This window comes from Triticum urartu, chromosome 3, assembly GCF_003073215.2.
Source record: "Triticum urartu cultivar G1812 chromosome 3, Tu2.1, whole genome shotgun sequence".
NCBI classification, from domain to species: Eukaryota; Viridiplantae; Streptophyta; class Magnoliopsida; order Poales; family Poaceae; genus Triticum; species Triticum urartu.
Window position 1 is genome coordinate 271,551,411 of NC_053024.1, and position 11,637 is coordinate 271,563,047.

Consider the following 11,637-nt stretch of genomic DNA (forward strand, 5'->3'; position numbering starts at 1 on the left):
CGGGGAAACTTGAGGGCTGGTTTTACTCGTAGGATGTCTCATCCGGTGTTGCCCTGAGAACGAGATATGTGCAGCTCCCATCAGGATGTCGGCGCATCGGGCGGCTTTGCTGGACTTGTTTTACCATTGTCGAGGATGTCTTATAACCGGGATTCCGAGTCTGATCGGGTCTTCCCGCTAGAAGGAATATCCTTCGTTGACCGTGAGAGCTTGTGATGGGCTAAGTTGGGACACCCCTGCAGGGTTTTGAACTTTTGAAAGCCGTGCCCGCGGTTATGGGCAGATGGGAATTTGTTAATGTCCGGTGTAGAAAACCTGAAGTTGACCTTAATTAAAATACATCAACCGCGTGTGTAACCGTGATGGTCTCTTTCCGGCGGAGTCCGGGAAGGAACACGGTGTTGGAGTTATGCTTGACGTAGGTTGTTTTAGGATCACTTCTTAATCATAGTTCCTTGACCGTGCTTTTGCCTTCTCTTCTCGCTCTCTTTTGTGAATATGTTAGCCACCATATATGCTAGTCGCTTGCTGCAGCTCCACCTCATACCTTTACCTTACCCATAAGCTTAAATAGTCTTGATCGCGAGGGTGCGAGATTGCTGAGTCCCCGTGGCTCACAGATACTTCCAAAACCAGTTTGCAGGTGCCGTTGAGTCCGTGCAGATGACGCAACCAAGCTCAAGGAGGAGCTCGATGAAGATCTTGCCCTTTGTGTTGTTTCGTTCTAGTTGATTAGTAGTGGAGCCCAGTCGGGACGCTCGGGGATCTGTGTAGCATTTGGGGTAGTCTTCTTTTATTTTGGCTCCGTAGTCGGGCCCTGCTTGTATTTGGATGATGTAATGCTTTATTCATGTATTTGTGTGAAGTGGCGATTGTAAGCCAACTATGTACCTCACTTGCGACATTGCTTTCAATGCGGTTATGCCTCTAAGTCGTGCTTCGACACGTGGGAGATATAGCCGCATCGAGGGCGTTACATGGGTTTGACGTTGTCGGTGCTCTTGAAAGTTGGTGTCGCATAGAGGATTGAGGCTTGCTTGACGATCATTGCGCGCGGCACGTCGAAGAGTGTTTGATGTCGGTGTACTTGAGCCGGAGAGGGTGAAGTAGGAGTGTCGACTTGAGCGGCTCCTTCTAGATGAGGACGAAGTGGAAGAAGAGCGGTTGAGGAACAAAGCACGAATCTCGTCCATTCTTGCATCGTTCTCTTGCTTGTGATCATCGATCTTGTGGTCGAAGTAGTCCCTTGTACATTGCTCGGAGAGTCGCAAGTCGGTGGCGAGGTTGTCGGTGCGTTCACTCATTGGTTGTTGCTCTTGATGCAAAGCATGTTTTGCACCAAAGAGGTGGCTCTTGGTGATGTAGGAGTTCATGTCGTCGTCGTGCTCAATGAAGAGTGGGTTGGTAGAGGTACTTGGCCTATCCATCATTTCGAGATAAAAATGTGAGTGGTAGAAAGAGAAGAATGAATACCAAACGTACCTTGACCGAAGTTGAAAGTGGATCAATGATCACTCCAATGTGGACAAGGAAATAGCACAATTGGTACCAATTCTTGTCAGTTTCTCACACCTAGACAAGTAAAAGCTTATGGTGGAGCTTGGTTAGGATGGTGGCACAAAATTTAATGCAATTGTAAGTGAGCTTCAATAATTTTGGAAAAGATTCGCAAGTTTGCAATGCAACAAGTAGACCAAGCAATATAAGGTACACGGAAACACACACCCAAAAAGATTAGTGGGGTCGTGCAACCAAGGATGAGCCAAAATGTGGAATCCACAAAAATGCTCTTATTGCACAACACTAGAGAGACGCTAGCACGATTGCACAATAGGTGGATACAAAGACTTGTGCACATCCTACTAAGCAAAAATGCAAGGGCTTCTATCCCAAGTATGCTCTATGCAAGGTGTTTCTATGATATGATCCAAGATGATCTAGTATGACAATCTTAATGTTGTATGATGCTATGGTGCTTGCTTAAAAGCTCTTTGCTTATCTTTCCCTTTTGCTTAAAAGCTTGTTTGGCTCTTTCGTGTTTGAGCTCTTTTCTCATGCAATGCTTCACAAACCAAGATAGCAATTGTGTACGCGATGAAAACCTTGTGACACAAGAGATGATACCAAGATATGCAACAATTATGTATGTATACTATGGGAAGTATGATCACTAATGTGCACAAGTCTCGTTACCAACAGTACTCAACGGCTAGTCTCGACGGGTAAGCGACGCAAAGGAGTAAGGCTATGATGGCTATCAATGTAATGGAAAGAATGATATGTCCAATACCAAGGTGAGGTTACCGTTCTTCAGGTCCTTGTCCATAAGCAAGAATGGATTATGGTGATCCATTGAGTGTCACAAATACCAAGATGTAGTCGAGGAGATCGTTGTTGATGACGCGTCCGTGGCGAAGATGAGAGGCGGTGATGTTGATGCCAAACTGCACCTAAATAGCCGAAACACAAGTAGGACACGGTACCGCAACTCAAATTCTCAAAGCAAAATTGGACCAAAATTGTCGGAGTTGGTAGTGGTATATGGTGGTGCTATGCGGAAGTGATGGTGGTATGCGGAATTATATGTGGGCACCGGAACAAAATTTGGCAAAATATGGATGGAAAACGGGGCGGTGGATGGAGATGTTGCTGTCAGGGGCCGGATGTCCGGGCAGTCGGGGCCGGATGTCTGGGCTCTGGATCCGGGGACGAACGTGATGAACACTGCATGGAGAGGTCAAATCCGGGGAAAATTCAGAGAAATTTGTGGATGGAAATTGGGGAAAAGTGGATGGAAGGCTAGATCTACCTGCAACACACTAAATCCGTGGATCAAATCCAACAAAACTTCATCTCACCAACAAATCACAAAAAAAATTGGGGCTATTTTTGTGGGGAATTTTCGAATTAGGGACAAAATCAACAAAAACTAGGCTAGAAACACAATGGGGAGGCCCCGAAATCGTGATCAATGTGGCTCTAGATACCAAGATGATGTAGGGTAGAACCCTATGTGGCCGATCTTTCACGAAAGGAGCGGATCCCGCGAAGAACACGAGGAGGGAAACAAGGAAAAACACGAGTGAAACACAAGAGAAACACTAAACCAACAAGAAATAGTCACGCAGGTGCTAGATCCTCGAGTACATAAGAGAACACACGATCCATGGACAACTAAGGATGATACAAAGGTAGCCGGTCTTCTCCGTGAGGAGGTCTTGAGGTTCTTCCCGGAAAGGGGTCTTGAATCCAAAGGGATCTTCTCCGAAGAGGGGTCGCGGTCTCTCTCGTTGAGTAGATCCGATGTGGATGAGCAATGCTCTATCTCTAAATATGAGATAAACCAATGCTAACCCTAGAAAGAAGGACGAGGAGGAGTATATATAGTCTAGGGGGTTGAAGGGGTACATGGGCCTCGGCCCTTCACTATCCGCAGACAGGGGAGGCCGGACGTCCGTCGTCGCGCCGAATGTCCGGGCTTTCACGTGGGGCCGGATGTATGGGCTGGAGAGGCCGGATGTCCTGGTTGGAGCGGTGGGCTTTGTTGCTCTCGGGTTCGGAGGGGTCCGGATTTCCAGGCTGGTGGTAGGATATCCGGGAGCTCGGGAAGGGCCGGATGTCTGGGGCCTATAGATGCTTGGCGACTGTGCAGCTTGCTGATGGACGACGCCCCAGGGGCCGGACGTCCGGGGTCGTGGCTGGATGTCCCGGTCCTGGGAGGTGTTCTTGACTCCTTCCGTGGGTTCTCTTCATCCATGAACTTGGGGGCTTGTACACCTTCACGTGCATCTTTGGGAGGGTCCTCTTGGTACCTAATCATGCACAACGTTTCGGATTTAGGTAGGAGCCATGTCTCGAGAGGATCATATGTAATATCGCTAAGGAAGGAAGTCACCTCGTTCTCGAGTGCTCTAGCTCTAGCTCGTGTCATGGGTCCTCTTGGCTCTTGTTGAGGCGATGGTAGGTCCATGGGGATGACCGTAGGATGCTCCGCATCAACATGTGTCAATAAAGTTCAGTCATGTCCATGTTCAGTTAAGGTGTCCAAAAAGTTCATTTATAGGCATGTCTTTGAAGAGTTCAATTACTTCTCTCAAGTTTCATCAGAGGTAATTTTGTCTCTTACAGATGGATCAGTGGTGGCTTCTTAGGTTCCTTCTGCACACAAAATCTGTTGTTCAACCTCGTCCTTTTCCTTGGCGTCCAGACATAGTTACTATTTATAATTTGAAGGGGAATTGGTTCAACTAGGGTTAAGTAGAGATAATTTTATCTGCTATAGAAGCAGGCTGAACAGTAAACCTGTTCATGGACAACCAGGCCCAGAGGCCCGAACTCAAAGCCCGAATGTCGGGCTGGGCTCAAGCTCCAGTTTCACGCCCGAAGCCCGGCCTGAAAGCCTGAAATAAGCCCGAAATGACTATATATTATTTTTATTTGAAATATAGGTAGAATAAACTAATATAATATCCCAAATATGACTAATTTAATTAAAAAAGACACTGTTCATGTGCTTCGGGTTGGGCCGAGCTGGGCTCAGGCTTGGGATTTTTTCATCGAGCTTTACCAATCCCGGCCCGAACCCGACCCGGCCTGTGGAATGATCAGGCTTACTTGTCAGGTATGACCAAGTTGGCATGATGATGAAAATGATTGAACTGATAGATCAAAATAAAGTTGCTAGCATGGTTGAAGGATGCAATCCATGGCAAACTATTGAATTACATTGTTACAGTAAACCTAATACAATTGCTAACCAGCTCTATGATAACCCACAAGTATAGGGGATCGCAACAGTTTTCGAGGGTAGAGTATTCGACCGAAATTTATAGATTCGACACAAAGGGGGGCAAAGAATATTTGAAGGTATTAGCAGCTGAGTTGTCAATTCAAATACACCTGGAGATTAATTATGTGCAGCAAAGTGATCAGTAGCAAAGTAATGTGATAGTTTTGATAGTAGTAGCAGCAACAACAATAACAGTAACAGTGCTAGCAGTAATTTTGTAGCAAGTGTAACAGCGATGATAGTGTTGGGGAAAGCAATATTTCAAAATTTTCCTACGATCACGCAAGATCTATCTAGGAGATGCATAGCAACCAGAGGGGGAGAGTATGTCTACGTACCCTCGTAGACCGAAAGCGGAAGCGTTATGAAACACGGTTGATGTAGTCGAACGTCTTCGTGATCCAACCGATCAAGTACCGAACGCACGGCACCTCCACGATCTGCACATGTTCAGCTTGTTGACGCCCCTCGCACTCTTGATCCCACTGAGGCCGAGGGAGAGTTTCGTCATCACGGCGGCGTGATGACGGTGATGATGAAGTTACCGGCGCAGGGTTTTGCCTAAGCACTACAACGATATGACAGAGGTGGAATTCTGTGGAGGGGGGCACCGCACACGCCTAAACAATCAACTTGTGTGTCTATGGGGTGCCCCCTCCCCCATATATAAAGGGGCGGAGGAGGGGGCCGGCCGGCCACCTTGGGTGCGCCCCAAGGGGGGAATCCTACTCCTACTAGGAGTAGGTTCCTCCCTTTCCTAGTCCTACTAGGAGGGGGGGAGAGAGGGCAGGAAGGAAAGGGGGGCTGGCCCCCCTCCCAATTTGGATTAGGCTTGGGGGGGCACCCCTCCTCTTTGCCTTCTCCTCTCTCTTCCACTAAAGCCCATGTAGGCCCATTAAGCCCCCGGGGGGTTCCAGTAACCTCCCGGTACTCCGGTAAATGCCCGAGCTCATCCGGAACCATTCCGATGTCCAAACATAGCCTTCCAATATATCGATATTTATGTCTCAACCATTTCGAGACTCCTCGTCATGTCCGTGATCACATCCGGGACTCTAAACTACCTTCGGTACATCAAAACACATAAACTCATAATACCGATCGTCATCGAACGTTAAGCGTGCGGACCCTACGTGTTCGAGAACTATGTAGACATGACCGAGACTCACTTCCGGTCAATAACCAATAGTGGAACCTGGATGCTCGTACTGGTTCCTACATATTCTACGAAGATCTTTATCGGTCAAACCGCATAACAACATACGTTGTTCCCTTTGTCATCGGTATGTTACTTTCCCGAGATTCGATCGTTGGTATCATCATACCTAGTTCAATCTCATTACCGGCAAGTCTCTTTACTCGTTCCGTAATGCATCGTCCTGTAACTAACTCATTAGTCACATTGCTTGCAAGGCTTATAGTGATGTGCATTACCGAGAGGGCCTAGAGATACCTCTCTAAAAATCAGAGTGACAAATCCTAATCTCGATCTATGCCAACTCAACAAACACCATCGGAGACACCTGTAGAGCATCTTTATAATCACCCAGTTACATTGTGACGTTTGATTGCACACTAAGTGTTACTCCGGTATTCGGGAGTTGCATAATCTCATACTCATATGAACATGTATAAGTTATGAAGAAAGCAATAGCAATAAAACTAAACGATCATTTATGCTAAGCTAACGGATGGGTCTTGTCCATCACATCATTCTCTAATGATGTGATCTCATTCATCAAATGACAACACATGTCTATGGTCAAGAAACTTAACCATCTTTTGACTAACGAGCTAGTCAAGTAGAGGCATACTAGGGACACTCTGTTTTGTCTATGTATTCACACATGTACTAAGTTTCCGGTTAATACAATTATAGCATGAATAATAAACATTTATCATGATATAAGGAAATATAAGTAACAACTTTATTATTGCCTCTAGGGAATATTTCCTTCAGTCTCCCACTTGCAATAGAGTCAATAATCCAGTTCACATCGCGATGTGATTTAGCACCAATAGTTCACATATTTATGTGATTAGTTCACATCTCCATGTGACTAATACCCAAAGGGTTTACTAGATTCAATAATCTAGTTGACATCGCGATGTGATTAACGCCCAAAGAGTGATCATGTTTTTCTTATGAGCGAAGTTTAGTCAACGGGTCTACCACATTTAGAGCCGTATGTATTTTGCAAATTTTCTATGTATACAATGCTTTGCATGGAGCTACTCTAGCTAATCGCTCCCACTTTCAATATGTATCTAGATCGAGACTTAGAGTCATCTAGATCGGTGTCAAAGCTTGCATCGACGTAACTTTTTACGATGAACTCTTTGTCACCTGCATAACCGAGAAACATTCCTTATTCCACTAAGGATAATTTTGACCATTGTTTAGTGATTCACTCCTGGATCACTATTGTACCCTCTTGCCAAACTCATGGTGAGGTACACAATAGGTCTGGTACACAACATAGCATACTTTATAGAACCTATGACTGAGGCATATTGAATGACTTTTCATCCTCTTTCTATTTTCTGCCGTGGTCGGTTTTTGAGTCTTTACTCAACTTCACACCTTGCAACACAGGCAAGAACTCCTTCTTCGACTGTTACATTTTGAACTACTTCAAAAACTTGTCAAGGTATGTACTCACTGAAATTTTTTATCAAGCATCTTGATCTATCTCTATAGATCTTGATTCTCAATTTGTAAGCAGCTTCACCAAGATCTTTCTTTGAAAAACTCCGTTCAAATACTCCTTTATGCTTTCCAGAAAATTCTACATTATTTCCGATCAATAATATGTCATTCACATATACTTATTAGGAATGTTGTAGTGTTCACACTCACTTTCTTGTAAATACAAGCTTCACCGCAAGTCTGTATAAAACTATATGCTTTGATCAACTCATCAAAGCATATATTCCAACTCCGAGATGTTTGCACCAGTCCATAGATGGATCGCTAGAGCTTGCACACTTTGTTAGTACCTTTAGGATTGACAAAACCTTCTTGTTGTATCATATACAACTCTTCTTTAAGAAATCCATTAAGGAATGCAGTTTTGACATCCATTTGCCAGATTTCATAAAATGTGGCAATTGCTAACATGATTTGGATAGATTTAAGCATTGCTCCGAGTGAGAAAATCTCATCGTAGTCAACACCTTGAACTTGTCGAAAACTTTTTGCGACAATTCGTGCTTTCTAGATAGTAACACTACTATCAGCGTCCGTCTTCCTCTTGAAGATCCATTTGTTCTCAATGGCTTGCCGATCAATGGGCAAGTCCACCAAAGTCCACACTTTGTTCTCATACATGGATTCTATCTCAGATTTCATGGCCTCAAGCCACTTTGTGGAATTTGGGCTCATCATCGCTTCCTCATACTTTGTAGGTTCGTCATGGTCAAGTAACATGACCTCCAGAACAGGATTACCGTACCACTCTGGTTTGGATCTTACTCTGGTTGACCTACGAGGTTCGTTTGTAACTTGATAAGAAGTTTTCATGATCATCATCATTAGCTTCCTCATTAATTGGAGTAGGAATCACTGGAACTGATTTCTGTGATGAACTACTTTCCAATAAGGGAGCAGGTACAATTATCTCATCAAGTTCTACTTTCCTCCCACTCACTTCTTTCGAGAGAAACTCCTTCTCTAGAAAGGATCCACTCTTAGCAACAAAGATCTTGCCTTCGGATCTGTGAGAGAAGGTGTACCCAACAGTTTCTTTTAGGTATCATATGAAGACGCACCTCTCCGATTTGGGAGCTTATCAGGTTGAAACTTTTGCACATAAGCATCGCAACCCCAAACTTTAAGAAACGACAGCTTAGGTTTCTTGCTAAACCACAGTTCATATAGTGTCGTCTCAACGGAATTTTTAGACTGTGCCCTATTTAACGTGAATGCAGCTGTCTCTAATGCATAACCCCAAAACGATAGTGGTAAATCGGTAAGAGACATCATAGATCGCACCATATTTAATAAAGTACGGTTACGATGTTCGGACACACCATTACGCCGTGGTGTTCTAGGTGGCGTGAGTTGTGAAACTATTCCACATTCTTTCAAATGAAGGCCAAACTCGAAACTCAAATATTCGCCTCTGCGATCAGATCGTAGACACTTTATTTTCTTGTTACGATGATTCTCAACTTCACTATGAAATTCTTTGAAGTTTTCAAATGTTTTAGACTTATGTTTCATTAGGTAGATATACCCATATCTGCTTAAATCATCTGTGAATGTCAGAAAATAACGATACCCATCGCGAGCCTCAACATTCATTGGTCCGTATACATCGGTATGTATTATTTCCAATAATTCGGTGGCTCTCTCCATTGTTCCGGAGAATGGAGTCTTAGTCATCTTGCCCATGAGGCATGGTTCGCAAGTATCAAGTGATTCATAATCAAGTGATTCCAAAAGCCCATCAGCATGGAGTTTCTTTATGCACTTTACACCAATATGACCTAAATGGTACTGCCACAAATAAGTTGCACTATCATTATTAACTTTGCATCTTTTTGGCTTCAATATTATGAATATGTGTATCACTACGATCGAGATTCAATAAACCATTTATATTAAGTGTATGACCATATAAGGTTTTATTCATGTAAACAGAACAACAACTATTCTTTTACTTAAATGAATAATCGTATTGCCATAAACATGATCCAATCATATTATGCTCAACGCAAACAACAAATAACATTTATTTAGGTTCAACACTAATCCCGAAGGTAGAGGGAGTATGCGATGGTGATCTTATCAACCTTGGAATCTCTTCCAGCACACATCGTCACTTTGCCCTCAACTAGTCTCTGTTCATTTTGTAACTCCTGTTTCGAGTTACTAATCTTAGCAACTGAATCGGTATCAAATACCTAGGGGTTACTATGAACACTAGTAAAGTACACATCAATAATCTGTATATCAAATATATCTTTGTTTACATTTCCATCCTTTTTATCCGCCAAGTATTTGGCGTAGTTCCGCTTCCAGTGACCATTTCCTTTATAGTAGAAGCACTCAGTTTCAGGCTTGGGTCTAGCTTTGGGCTTCTTCATGGGAGTGGCAACTTTCTTGCCATTCTTCTTGAATTTACCTTTCTTTCCCTTGCCCTTTTACTTGAAGCTAGTGGTCTTGTCAACCATCAACACTTGATGCTTTTCTTGATTTCTACCTTCGCCGATTTCAGCATCGCGAAGAGCTCGGGGAATCGTTTTCGTCACCCCTTGCATATTATAGTTCATCACGAAGTTCCAGTAACTTGGTGATAGTGACTAGAGAACTTTGTCAATCACTATCTTATCTGGAAGATTAACTACCACTTGATTCAGGTGATTGTAGTGCTCTGACATTCTAAGCATATGCTCACTGGTTGAGCTATTTTCCTCCATCTTGTAGGCAAAGTATTTGGGAGAAGTCTCATACCTCTCGACTCGGGCATGAGTCTGAAATACAAATTTCAGCTCTTGGAACATCTTATATGTTCCGTGGTGCACAAAACATTTTTGAAGTCCCGGTTCTAAGCCGTAAAGCATGGTGCACTAAACTATCAATTAGTCATCATACCGAGCTTTGCCAAACGTTCATAACATCTGCATCTGCTCCTACAATGGGTCCGTCACCTAGCGGTGCAACAAGGAGATAATTCTTCTGTGCAATAATGAGGATAATCCTCAGATCACAGACCTAGTCCGCATCATTGCTACTATCATCTTTCAACTTATTTTTCCCTAGGAACATATCAAAAAATAAAACATGGAGCTATACGCAAGCTATTGATCTACAACATAGATATGAAAAATACTTTCAGGTACTAAGTTCATGATAAATTAAAGTTCAATTAATCATATTACTTAAGAACTCCCATTTAGATAGACATCCCTCTAATCATCTAAGTGATCACAGGATCCATATCAACTAAACCATGTCCGATCATCACGTGAGATGGAGTAGTTTTCAATGGTGAACATCACTATGTTGATCATATCTACTATATGATTCACGCTTGACCTTTCGGTCTCAGTGTTTCGAGGCCATATCTGCATATTCTAGGCTCGTCAAGTTTAACCCGAGTATTCTGCTTGTGCAAAACTGGCTTGCACCCGTTGTATGTGAACGTAGAGCTTATCACACCCGATCATCACGTGGTGTCTCGGCACGACGAACTGTAGAAACGGTGCATACTCAGGGACAACACTTATACCTTGAAATTTAGTGAGAAATCATCTTATAATGCTACCATCATACTAAGCAAAATAAGATGCATTAAGGATAAACATCACATGCAATCAATATAAGTGATATGATATGGCCATCATCATCTTGTGCCTTTGATCTCCATCTTCAAACACCGTCATGATCAACATTGTCACCAGCTTGACACCTTGATCTCCATCGTAGCATCGTTGTCGTCTTGCCAACTATTGCTTCTACGACTATCACTACCACTTAGTGATAAAGTAAAGAAATTACATGGCGATTGCATTTCATACAATAAAGCGACAACCATATGGCTCCTGCCAGTTGCCGATAACTGTGTTATAAAACATGATCATCTCATACAACAATTTATATAATCACGGCTTGACCATATCACATCACAACATGCCCTGCAAAAACAAGTTAGACGTCCTCTACTTTGTTGTTGCAAGTTTTACGTGGCTGCTATGGGCTTCTAGCAAGAACCATTCTTACCTACGCATCAAAAGCAAAAGTAGTATAGTGATTGCTTTTTGATCTTCAGAAAGAACCCTGTTCATTGAAACCGATTCAACTGAAGTTTGAGAAACATACACCAACTAGCCACCTGTGTGCA